General features: G+C 39.5%; 1 protein-coding gene across 2 annotated transcripts in view; it reads left to right on the top strand.

Moving 5' to 3' along the window:
* The window catches only part of MRPS6 (mitochondrial ribosomal protein S6), a 68,217-nt gene that overhangs the window by 33,646 nt on the left and 20,813 nt on the right, over positions 1–13,758 (top strand). The gene's annotated exons all lie outside the window — the stretch shown is intronic.

Raw genomic sequence — 13,758 nt, 5'->3', positions numbered from 1 at the left:
ATTACAGGCATGTGCCACCACACCTGGCTAATTTTGGTACTTTTAGTAGAGATGTGGTTTTGCCATGTTGGCCAGGCTGGTCTTGAGCTCCTGACCTCAGGTGATCCACCTGCCTCGGCTTCCCAAAGTGCTGGGATTACAGGCGTGAGCCACTCTGCCCAGCCGGTATTGACATTTTTAAAGTAATACAGGCCAATCATTTTGTGACTGTCCCTTTTCAGTTTGGGTTTGTCTGTTCCCTCATGATTAGATTCACACTATGCATTTTTGGCAGAAATGCAAAAGTGATGCTATCTCCCTAAAGCTTCACATTAGGAGGCATTGGATGTGTTGTCCCATTATCGATGATATTAACTGATCTTGGTTAAGGTGGTGTCCACCAGGTTTCTCCAGTGTTACTATTTTTTCCCTTTGGTAATATGTAATTAGTGGGGGGATACTTAAAAACCATGTAAATAACCTATTTCTCATCAAACTTGAACCCCTAGTTTTAGCATTCATTTGTCTATGAATCTTGCCTGAGTTGTTACTGTAATGGCTATTTTCTGGCCTTTTTTTGATGGGGAGGATACTGTACTCAAGAGCTTCCCCTTTTCCCGTTCATTTGTCAGTATGAACTCCTGGATTATTTTGTTCAGTGAGTTATTATTCATTACTGTCATTATTTTGCTGAGATGTTTCCAGATTTAGCTGGTTTCTTTTATCAATAGTTTCTTTGTCCTTTGTGACGTTTCCATCAATTCTTGAGTACTTTGCATTTTCCAGCACAGTAAGATGTTCTGGGTGCACCGTGTCATTTCCCTGCCTCAGTCTGGGGACTGGGCATTTAGTAGAGTGGTTTGGAGTACTCACTGCTGTAGGGGTATCATGACTTCTGGGCCCTTTCAGTGTACAGAACTAGGAAATACACATAGAGTCACATATCTTATAATGGTGTTTCAGTGAACAATGGATGACGTACATGATGGTGGTCCTATAAAATAATGGAACTGAAAAGTTTCTATAGCCTAGTGACCTTGTAACGTACCATAACACGTTACTTCTGTTGGTGGTGGTGCTGGTGTAAACAAACTGCTGCCAGGGGTATAAAAGTGGACAGTAATGTCTTAAGCTTTCACATTCACTAACCACTCACCCAAAGCAACTTCAGTCTTGCCAGCTCCATTCATGGTAAGTGCACGTTATGGGTATACCATTTTTTATCTTTTATACCATATTTTGACTGGACCTTTTCTATGTTTAGATGCTCAAGTACTTATCATTGTTGTGCAGTTACCTACAGTATTCCCTGCAGTAACTGCGTGGGTTTGTAGTCTAAGAACAGTAGGCTACACCACATAGCCTAGGTGTGTAGTAGGGCATGCCTTCTAGGTGTGTGGAAGTACACTTTATGATTGTACAAAACAAAACTGCCTAACGACACATTTCTCAGAACATGTTCCTGTTCCTAACCGTGCACATCTACAGATGCCTCTGGTTCTAAACCAACACCAGTGGTTTCTTTTTAGCCTTCCCTCGGTGTTTGTATTTCTCTTCTCCAGCAGTGAGAAATCTGATAATACTGATGCAACTCATTTTGTTGAATCCTGTAACACCTTATAATTAATTTTTGCATAGATAGAGTCTTTATTCTACCTCGTATTTGTTTGCAAGTTTGGCTGAATGTAGAATTCTAGGTTAGAAAGCACTTTCCTTCAGAAATTTGAAATCATAAAACCATAGGAATTTTCTAGCCTCTAGCCTCTGTGCTCTAAAATTTCAGTTAGGTGCCTTGACAAAGGTTTTTCTTGGACAGTACTGGCCCTTGGTGGGTTCTTTCAGTACGGCAGCTCTGCGCTGGGACTGTGATTCTCCTTGCTCTCTCCTGCTTAGAGCCCCTTTTGTTTAGCTCTTGGACCTCCTGGACTGATACACTTGGTTTCATGCCTTTGCTCTTAATTTTCATCTCTCTTTTGCTCTTTCTAGAGCAGTTTCTAAACTTTATCTTCCAACCCTTCTGTTGAAAAAGAATAAAATTTCTGTCGAGTTTTTCAATTTTAAGAGCTCTTTTGCTCCTGAAATCTTTTTTTATAGTCTGTTATTCTTATATCTTCTCATCTCTGAAGGTACTGTCATCTTCCACTCCCTCTTTATTTACTTCAAGATAGTTTTTTTCTGTGTTAATCTTCCATGTTAAAGGCTCTTCTCCGATATATGCTGGTCTGCTTATTTTTAATAGGGTGGAGCATGCTGGCATCACGATTGGGCCTGCAACGGCCTGGCTGTGTGTTGGGTTAAGTCCTGCGATATCTTTAGAATAAGTCAGGCTTTCCAAAGAAAGTTTTGAATTTTAAACTGAAGGATAAAAGGCCTTTTGCCATGACTGTGAGAGCCAAGTGGGGAAAGAACACAGGGGCCCCATCATTCACAGCCTGCATTTTTTCCTTCATCTCTTTGGTACAGTACTACCATTTAGAGCTGTGCCTGTGCCCTCCAATGCAGAGCCCTCTTTTATCTGCCACAGAGTATAAACCTTCAAATATGCATCTCAGGATCCAACTAGTCCTTAAACTTTTGACCAAATGTATTTATTTTAGTGTCACTTCACCCCCACTTCCCAGAGGTGCCCAGTGTTGGTATGGTTGATTCTTAGTTTTTCCCATTGTTGATTTTCTACTTCTACTTCCTTTCTTCCAAAATGTTATTGCTAATGTTTCTTCTCGTATTCTTGTGAGGTTGTACCTGAAAAATCCTGCACAATATGTGCATCAAAACATCACATTGTTTACCTTGAATATATATCATTTTTATTTGACAATCATACCTCCGTAAAGCTGAAAAAAATCTCTTTACAGTAGTTCTAGTAGGTTTTCAGGTGGGAGCATAATTAGGTGCTTGTGTTGAACCCTCTGGCTTGCCTGGAAATTCTGGTACTTACCCTTTAACCTTTGAAGGTTGAAATTTCAGAGCCTATTGCCCATTTCTGCCCTTCCCTGAGATAACATGTTACCTACCAGAAGCACAGTTGGAGTTTTAAAATTCTGCTTATTTTAAGTGCTAAATGATGAAAATTGTTCACATTTCAAAGGGGCCTTAAAAGCTGTGTAGTTGGCTGGGCATAGTGGCTCATGCCTGTAATTCCAGCACTTTTGGGAGGCTGAGGCTGGTGGATCACTTGAGCCCAGGAGTTCGAGACCAGCTTGGGCAACATAGCGAAACCCCACATCTACAAAATACACAAAAGTTAGCCACGTGTGCTGATGCACACCTGTAGTCCCAGCTACTCAAGAGGCCAGCTACTCAAGAGGCCGAGGCAGAAGGATTGCTTGAGCCTGGGAGGTCGAGGCTACAGTGAGCTACTGTTGTGCCACTGTACTCCAGCCTAGGCAACAGAGTGTGAGATCCTGTCTCATTAAAAAAAAAAAAAAAAAAGGCTGTATAGGTGATTCTTTTATACAATGTGTGTTGAATACCACCCATCAAAGCTATTTTATTGTGAGTTTTAACATATTCCATAAAATGACACATGTACAGTGTAGTAAACACAGTTGTTTGTGGTAGTTATGTTTTGTAAATTTACCTCAAACGCTGCACGAGTGAATTCTGAATCATTGCCCCTTGCGTTAGATTCCTTCCAGTGTATGGTCATGTCATTTTTGTCAATACATGTTTGTCAATCAATACGTGACCTTGCTTCGTGTGTGTTTCTGTTTAAAGACACCATAGTTACTAATTGTTGATAACATTGCTAACAGTGATAACATTGTGCTCAAGACCGATAGCACTAGAACTCATGCCTGCATGAAGCTTATCTAGCACAAAATGTGCTTTTCTCCCTAAGGCACATCACATCCTTACGCTTAGGAACACCAGACAGCCCTTCAGCACTGCACTTGGGAGCCATTTTAAACAACGAAATGACCCCCAGAAAGCACACATGCAAAAAAACATGATACTAAATAGACGGCCAGAGGACCCTTGTTTATGATATGTGAGCTGAAACGAGGGCAGAACATTGCCTTTGTCTACCTCAGCTGGGAATGTGTGCAATAGGTGACTACAGTTTTCCACCACACTGTGCACATATGCATATCTACAGATGACTGCAGTATTGCTGGGAGTATTGATTTGGGGGCTACAAATAAATTTTAGCAAGCAGGCAAATTGGCATATATGGATTCCATGAGTAATGAGAATCACTTGGAATTGTGAAGCACATACGTATGTAACCACCACCCATAAGAAATAGAACATTACCAGCACCACCACCCCCTTCCTGCCAAGGAGGCTCAGTCCACATTCAGAAAGTTCTAAACTTCAAAGGATTTTCTGATTGACCTTAAATCTGTCTCTGGCTTTTACTCCCAAGTTCTGCCTCTGAAGTGTTATCCCCTCCCCCACTTTTATTTGAAGAGAAATGTTGAAGATAAATGTATTCTGAAGTCTCGAAATTAGACATCATGTTCTTCACTCTCTGGGTGTATAGCACAGGGCATAGATTTCAGACCCTTCACCATCTTGCTCTTCTGTTTTTTCCTCTGGGTAACTTCTAGGTAGTTGAGGTTCCTTTTCATATGTGGCCTCCATGTTTCAGTAACTGAGGAGAGACACTGCTAATAATGCAACAAAATGAGAGCCACCATTCCCTAGGGCTTGCCCCCTTCCAAGTCTAATTTGGAATCTCACTGGCACACCCTAAGGTAGGCCCCCTGTAAAGTCCTGTTGTCTCTTCATAGGAGTTTCTGACTCTCCAGCTTTCCATGGCTTTTCAGAGTTGAGGTTTTTTGTTCTGTATTGTTCCCCATATGCTTCAGGAGTTGAATACCCATTGGGTTTTATATTTTAATCCCAAGAATTTTTAGAAGTTTGGATGCACTGCTAAGTGTTTCTGCCTGTGCCTTAGCCGTTGTTTCTGTCTTTTGTCTTATTTCTAGTTCTTTTACTCTGCATCTCTCCTTTTGACTAGTGGGGTGTGCATTAACTTCATTATGCATCTCTGTCTTTCAAAAAATATTCTGTTTGCCTCTTTGCAGTGAAGATCTTTTAAATTTTATGACTCAATATAATCTTTTCTTTCTAGTTATATTAAGTACAGTTAACAACTTTTATTTCTCAATTCTCCATTCTTTGATTAGTCATCAAACATTTATTGAATGTGTATTGTAAGCCAAGTTCTTTGGACCTCCAGCATCTAATAACCATGAGTAAGAAGCAACTTGAAGAGGTTTAAGGATAGGTACAGACTCCTAAATAATTACGCTTGCAAGATGTATGTGGAATGCGAGCGATACCTATGGGGTTACAGAAGAAAGGCACGTTTATAGAAAGTAGCTGGATCTTTTCGAAAAAACAGTTTCATTGAGATAAACTTCATATATCTTACAATTCACCCATTTGAAGTGTACAGTCCAGTGGTTTTTAAAGTTGTGCAACCATCACCACAGTCAGTTTTAGAACATTCATAATCATTTGTCGTCACTCCCCAATTCTCCCTCCCCACACCTATTCTCTCCCCACTATCCCTTGGCCCAGACAATTACTTACCTACTTTCTGTCTGTATTTGTCTATTCTGGACACTTTAAAAAATATTCCTCTGTCTATGATTATATATCATTTGACTGGCAGCTCCCAATCCCCGCCCCCCCCCCATAACCACCTAAGCCTCTGGTAACCACCATTCTACTCTCTACTTCTGTGAGATCAACTTTTTAAAATGTCATGAGTGAGATTATACAGTATATGTCTTTCTTTGCCTGTCTTATTTCATTTAACATAATTCAGAGAAACACAAAACCACTGAGGCTAGGCATGGTGGCTCATGCCTATAATCCCAGAACTTTGGGAGGCTGAGGTGGATGGATCACTTGACATCAAGAGTTTGAGACCAGGCTGGCCAACATGATGAAACCCTGTCTTTATCAAAAACAAACAAGTCAACAACAACAACAACAACAAACCACATTGAGATATCACCTCATATCTGTCAGGATGGCTATTACGAAAAAGACAAAATACAAATGTTGACGAGGTTATGGAGAAAAGGAACTGTTGCACACTGTTGGTGGGAATAAATCTGTACAGCCATTGTGGCAAACAGTATGGAGATTTCTCAAAATATTAAAAATAGGACGACCATATGATCCAGCAGTCTTACTACTGGATAAATGGAATAAAATCAGCATCGAAGAGGTATCTGTATTCCTGTGTTCGTTGCAGCACTATTCACAATAGCTGAGATGTGGATCAACCTAAGTGACCATCAGTGGATGAATGGATAAAGAAAGTATGGTATACATACACAGTAGAATACTATTCAGCCATAAAAAAGGAAATCCTGTTCAACAACATGGATGAGCCTAGAGGACATTATGTGAAGTGAAATAAGCTAGACACAGAAAGACAACACATGATCTCCCTCATATGTGGCATCTGAAAAAGTAGCTGAATCTTGATGGATGTTTTTATTCCTATAATTCCTTTGTGTTTGTGTCCTTTCTCTTCCCTGCTCTGCAGAGTAGAGCAGTCCATTAGGTGCCTTCCTCCCACCACTTGAATTTAAGCATCACTGCAGTTGGCCTAGTTCGTGGACATGCTTTTGTCTGTTGTTTAGCAAATTATGCAAATCTGACTTTCTTGTCAAAGTCCGTGTTTGTCATTCTAGGAATGTATGATTTTAAGAACTTCTCTTAACCCAGTCCACCAGGTGATATTTTTGCTAAACCTTACATGGGTATGTAGAAGATTCATTTTCTTATAAACCTTTTGTCTCTACCATCTAAATCTTTGGTTGACTGTTCCCTCCCCTGGTTTTCTTGTCACTCCAGTGCTGTCTCCCTTCTACCCTGTGAAGAGGTTGAAATATAAGGCGAAGGCAGGGAACTGAATTGTGCATGAAGGCATGCAATCAACAAGGCAGGTGGCTCAGTAATGCCTACCTGATTCCTGCTCCCACTATCCATTTCACAAGCTTAGGCATTTCCTTTACTTGCTGTCATAGTAACCAGAACTCCTGCCAGTCTTCCCGTTTATCTTTTATCTGTGAGTGCATCTGAAGGGGGATGGGGAGTATAGAAACCTTTCAGCAAGAGGATCATGGACTTTAAAATGTCCTCAGAATAGCAAGCAGGGTACCTTCATTTTGGCATTGTTTCTAGCTGATGCAGTAGTATTTACCACAAATAGTCACCCACTGGGGTTGTCATTTTTCCATTTCACATTCAGGCAAGACTCCAATATTATTGGTGAGAAAGAGTGAAACTTTTATGTTCCTTAAATTAGTGTTGGAGAAGATCATTGCTTAAAATCTTTTACTAACTGCAATTCAGCCAGAGTCATTCATCTTTGGGAGGATGCGAAGCCAGCTAGCTTCCTACTAGAATGCGGTTCTCACTTTTGTTTGCACCTGGGGAGCTTTAAAAAAATCTTAGTGTCCAAGATTTTTGAATCCCTAAGCCAATTGAATTGAAATATCTGAGGGTAAGATGCAGGCACCTTTATTTTTAAAGCTCCCAGGTGGTGATTCCAGTGCTGAGGAATTCCTTGGTGATTTCTGCCCTTTTTCTTTTGACTTACCCAAATCATGAAAGGAATGATTGATTATATGCAAGTGAGCCCCCAAATTTGTCCTTAAATGAATGACATCTGAATGATATTCTTTGATTTGAAACCTCGGAAATTAGTTGATTAAGGAACAAAGGTACATTATTATTTGAACTACAGAGATTAATGTTAACCAAGGCACATGACTAACTAATATATAGCTGACAACTAGTAAGTTCACACAAGGTTGGATCTCCTATAATTATGTCTTCCCTCCTGCTCAGTGGGTTCGTTTTTTAAATTTATTCGCTCATAGCCTTTTGATTCCAATGCTGGTATTGATGGCTTAGCAGGCACTTGGTGCAGGGGCCCCTTGGATGGGTAAGTGTAGTTTAAGACCTAAAGGCATTTTGCCTACCTTGCAGCTCAAGTTGCTTTACTCCTCAGTCATCTGCTTTTTACGTTTGCAAATTCAGCCATGCATTATCTCACTGAGAAGATAACGATGCCTCTGCCTTGTTCTTGGGTCCTTCGTTTTGGCCCAGGATTAATCTGTGCTAAACTCAGATCAGTTACTGGACCAGTTATTGGCTTCTTGCTCCTGTTTTCTTTTTAACCTCCATTCTTCCCTGAGTTCTTTTTGTTTTCATCACATAGCCCAAAGAATACTTCTTAATGTTGGATTTCCCAGGTCTCAAGAGTCTTATTCCTGGCTGCATGGCCATAGAATGGGCAGGCTCCTGTTTCCACATCCCTTGGCTTCATTGGCCACTGTGGTGTCAGGGCCAGACTTGGTCTTGTCCTGTCACGTCTTTCTGGTGCACTCTGATTCTGGGACCAGTACTTCTAGATTCCAGTTTTTCCTCTCATTCCCTGAGAGACAGAGTAACCAGTTGTAATAATTAATGATGCTGGAAGTACCAGCTTGCAAGACTCTTTCAGTAACCTCTGGAAGCCACCTGTTTATACCTCTCTGATTATTACTATATTGTTAAAAGCCTGGATGGACATGGAGTCAGTGAATGAGTTTTCAGTGTCCAAGTGTAGATCTGGGACTCGAAGACAGAATTTACAAATTATGGCATCTGTGGCAAGATAGCAGTTGGGATAGATTTAGGAGAAGAAATTCTTTTAAGGAAAAATTGAATTTATTGCAAAAGAAGTTTGTCTCTGAAACACCTTTTAATTGCTCATCGTCAAAGAAATCAGAGTGTAAAAGAAAAAAAAAATGGAATACTCCACTTGTTTTACTACCTGGGGAAGACTAATACCTTGCATAGTCATCCATACTTTTTTCCATGTTTGTCTACATAGTCCTTTTTTTTCTTTTCGAAGATATATGGATGTACTCTCCATGCTGATTTTATTTTATTATTAAAATGTTTTTATGCCAGTATGTAAGGATCATTCTCCACCCCAACCCTGACAGGGTTTCACTCTGTTACCCAGGATGGAGTGTGGTGCCACTGTCATGGCTCACTGCAGCCTCATCTTCCTTGGCCTCAAGCAATCCTCCTATCTTAGCTTCCTGAGTAGCTGGGACTACAGGTGTGTCCCACCATGCCCAGCTAATTATTATTGTTATTTTTTTTTTGTATTTTGTAGAGACGGGATTTAACCATGTTGCTCAGGCTGGTCTCGAACTCCTGGGCTCAAGCAATCTGCCTGCTTCAGCCTCCCAATTATCCATGGTTTTTTTTGTTTTTTTTTAAATTTCTATAGGTGTTTTTGGGAACAGGTGGTGTTTGGTTACATTAATAAGTTCTTTAGTGGTGATTTCTGAGATCTTGGTGGATTTTTAAATGGTTGTATAGTACTTAATCAGTGGAAATCATTTATTGAACCAGTCTCCATTGGGCAATTAGATTTGCATTCGTTCACTATCCTAATAACTTTATGATGAGCATTTTCATAGCTAAGTCTGGTACATGGGTATGGTAGTTTGCTTAAATTCCTAGAATGCTGGGTGTGTCCCGCAGACCCTGGCCTATGGATGAAATGAGTACTCAGACACAGGTATGCAGTGTAAGAGCAGCTAGCTGACTGCCTGGCTCTAATGGCCAGAGCAGCCCTAAGAAGCTGGAGCTGCTTGGTTTTATTCAGTGCCGGCACAATGCTGAAAACCTGGAGCAAACACAACCTGTAGGTAATTAACATTTATTGCTCCCCTTTCAGAGAACCTCATGCGGGAGGATGATCAAAGGTCAGTTCCTGGTCAACATAAGTAAACAAGCCTCTTTAAGATAAATTCCCCTACACTCCCTTGTACCTACTCCTTGGCCTCTGCCTCAGGGTTATAGAACAGCTGCCTTCAGCTATTCTCCCCTGGGGCTCTGCAGAACATTCCAACCTTTCAGAAGGTTTGGGTCCTTTCCCTGTAGTTTTTCCCACCACTCTGACTGATCCCCCACACTAGAAGTAGCTGTGGAGTTAAAGGTATACACATTTTAAATTAATATACGTTGCCAAATTGTCTTCCAGAAAGTTTACATTTTTACCAACAGTGTAGGTGAGTGTTTGAAGTAACTGAAATCTTAATGTTCTAGGCAAGATAGTGCCATAGGTGGAAGAAAACAAAGGCTTCTACCTATACTAAATTCAGTACCCATGCTGATTCTACCCCAAATATAAATTTCATCAGAATTTTCTCCCTTCCTTTCTTTTGTCTGCTGTTAGTTCAGACCCACTCTGAGAGCACCCAAAGTGGCCCTCTTTCCCTCCTGGCAGGGTATTCATTTTTCAGGGTCTGGCTGAAATCTGCTTTCTTTAACCAACCAGTTAGTAGTAGTAATTCCTTCTTTTGAGTTCTTGTGGCATCATTGCTTTTCACGTCAGTATGTCCTGTGTTTGAATCTGCCTTTTATTAGTAACTTACAAGTGTCTGTCTTCCTATCTGTATCACAGACTTTTTAGGGACAGGGACTTGGTGCTCCATTTCCCTGCAGCTACCCTTTTGGAGATGGGCTTCCTAGCGAGCAGCTTGGACATACTTGTCTTGAGGAAGACACTTTGAGAGGAATGTTTCCAGATAAATGTTAAGTTGAACCAAAATGGCAATTTCGTAAGTTTCAACCTACATTTCTGATACCCGCAGAATTTGGTCTGCCCATAAGAGATCGTTCACTTTGCCCTTTCACTCCACATGCAGGTGTCAGGATATATGAATCTCCTGTGTACACTCGACTTGTGCCATTTAAGTTATTTTAAAATGGCTTCCCCATAAAGATGTGTGATGTTTTCCCGCATGTAACTGTTTCTCAGAAAGATGATTATATAAATACCATGTTCACGAGTGCTTTTTAGTTAATATATTAACTTAAGCAATTCTTAAGATTCTATACTATAGCCTAACAATTAAATGACCACTTGAAAAGCCTGACCTGTGAATCTGCAGTATTTTTTTTTCAACGTTATTTAAAAATTTTTTAAATTTGGGGTATTTTTGTTTTTGCAGAGCACACAGCATTGGTTTATTAAAAGAGTTTTTCTCTGCATTATACTATTTGTTATTTTCTTATTATACTTTATGTACAGGTAGACCCTTGAACAGTGTAGGGGTGTGCATAGTTGAAAATCTGTGTGTAAACTTTTGACTCCCCAGAAACTTCACCAATAGCCTACTGTTGACCTGGAAGCCTTACCAATGTTATTTTGCATGTTATGTGTATTATATACTGTATTACAATAAAGTAAGCTAGAGAAAAAGCAAGTTTTTTTTTCCAAAATGTTGTGACTCTTCAAAAATTTTTCCAATATATTTATCGAATAAAATTTGCTTGTAAGTGGACCTACACAGTTTCAACCTGTATTGCTCCAGGGTCACTGTATTTTGGTTCCTGTCTCTTCTTTCCCCTCCCATTTACCTACTTTTTAAAAGCCTGTTAAGTCTTTATTCATTAGTTACTCCATATTTCTTTTTCTTTTCTTTTTTTTTTTTTTTTTTTTTTTGAGACAGAGTCTCAGCTCACTGCAACCTCCTTCTGGCTCAAGTAATTTTTGAGCCTCAGCCACCCGAGTAGCTGGGACTACAGGCACGCACCACCATGCCTGGCTAATTTTTATATTTTCAGTAGAGATGGGGTTTCGCCATGTTGGCCAGGCTGCTCTCAAACTCCTGGCCTCAAGTGATCTGCCCGCCTTGGCATCCCAAAGTGCTGGGATTACAGGAAAGAATCACTGTGCCCAGCCTACTCCATGTTTCTTAAAAATGGCCTATTTAATATGATTCATAAGCAAAGGAGTATAGCATTTAAATTTTAATAAGTATTTTCTATCTTTGACCTTTACAAAGCCTATAAAGGTTACTTTTCTAGTCACTTCAAGTTATAACTTCAGGTTCAGGCCTGTAGAGGTAAGTTATCACAATTGAACTTGTACTTAGGCATCTTTATGTTTCTTAGTGTTCTAGACTTGTCCTTATTGAATTTTATTCTAATTTAAATAGTAGTTTCTGTGTTCGATAATTTTTATTCCTTAATTACTTAGAGGACTGAAACTCCTGATTCAATAAATTGTTGGGCAAAAGAGGTTCTCTACAATGAAGAATATTTCATCAAACAGTTCCTATGGAATCAATTTCATAATTGGGCTTTGCTTATGTCATTAGGCAAGGCTGGCACTTCACATATTTTTATGTAGATGGTTCTCCCAAGGTCTGCTAGAACTTCAGCCACTTTCCATGACACCCATCTGACTGTTGAAAAGTTAGGGCTCACAAATTTTCAGATTGCTGTGAGAATGTCAATGCAGAATTCACAGGGACATCCTTTCTATTTGAAAATTTAAATTGCAAGGAAATTTTTTAAAGGAAGTAAGATTTGGAATTAAGATTCAGCAAAGAATGGGAAAGACTTTTACATGTACATTTTCACAGGTTTTGACAGTTCTCTGTCTTGGCTCTGCCTTCCCTGAGTCCTGCCTGCTCTTGAGTGTTGTATAACTCTTTGTAACGTGAGGCGGGCAAGGTGTAGGTAGATGCTGCATGCTGTTGAATGTTGTGGATTCTATGTGTGCTTTATTTTCTGGGGAACTAGGGTGTGGTAGTGCTAGCTGGGTACATTGGAGGCCACTGGCTTAAAACTGTCTTTCCCGTAGAGTCTAATTTCTAAGATAATTTTGTTGACAAGTTTCTCTTCTGGGATGAAAATACGTTTAATTAGGTTAAACGTTGGTCATTGACCAGTGGTGGTGGTTATGATACTTCCATGAATTCTTAGCTTCGGTAACCTTCCTGAGTGGGGATTTTATTTGGGGGACAAGGAGAGATTCCTTTCTTCCTTTCATTCTTCCCACCTTTTTGCTCTCATCTTTTACTACAGCAACTTTTCCCATTAGCATCTCTAGAACTGTGGTTTTCAAAATATGGTTTGAGGACTCTTGGGCTTTACGGGGGACCCTTTTAAGAGATCATTGTGAAAACAGTAGTGAGTAGAACAGCTGGTACATTAGCATGAATCTAGTCAGCAGCATTAACTTTTCCTAGCAGTACATGTATTCTTCATCGCTATGCAGTTGCACTTTTCAAAACTGGCTTCACTGCAGAATGTCCTTCAGAATAATGAGTGGTACTAGGGTAGTATTCAGTCTTGGTCGGGGCTCTAAGAAGTTGTTGAGTTCAACCTCCCACCCATGCAGATATTAATCCGACAGCCATCCTGTATCTATTTATGTACTTCAAGTGATGGGAAGGTCACTACTTCACAAGGCAGCCCACTTCATTTTCATACAGCTGTATATTTTTGGAAATGTGTCCTTGTTTACAAAATACGGCTTGATTTCTCTAATTTTTACCCTTTGATTCTAGTCCACTCTTGGAATCCAATCAAAATAAAATAAATCTACCTTTTGCATAATAGCCCTGCAGATATTTGAAGTTAGCTCTTGGGTTTTCCCTAAGTCTTCTTTTGTAGGCTAAACATTAGTTTTAGTAATTAATATCAAAAATTAGCTTTAATTTTTTTCTAGGATTACCTTTTTTTAAGTATTACACTATTTAGTTAAATTTTTGGATAGTACTTTATCTTACCTAATCAGCAAATAATTATAATGTAATTTTAACATTTATATTTGTATGTGTATTGGAATTTAATATTTGAAATGTATAAAATATTTAATATTTAATTCACTTCTAGATGAATTGTAGATATTTTTGAAATACAGTATTGGTGTGAACAGCATTTTGGTACTGCGTGAAGTAAATGGGAAAACATTAGTATTGTAATTTTGCTTCAGTGTTAAAG

Source organism: Symphalangus syndactylus, chromosome 5 (genome assembly GCF_028878055.3).
Source record: "Symphalangus syndactylus isolate Jambi chromosome 5, NHGRI_mSymSyn1-v2.1_pri, whole genome shotgun sequence".
Classification (NCBI taxonomy): domain Eukaryota; kingdom Metazoa; phylum Chordata; class Mammalia; order Primates; family Hylobatidae; genus Symphalangus; species Symphalangus syndactylus.
This window is presented reverse-complemented; position numbering and strand designations above follow the sequence as displayed.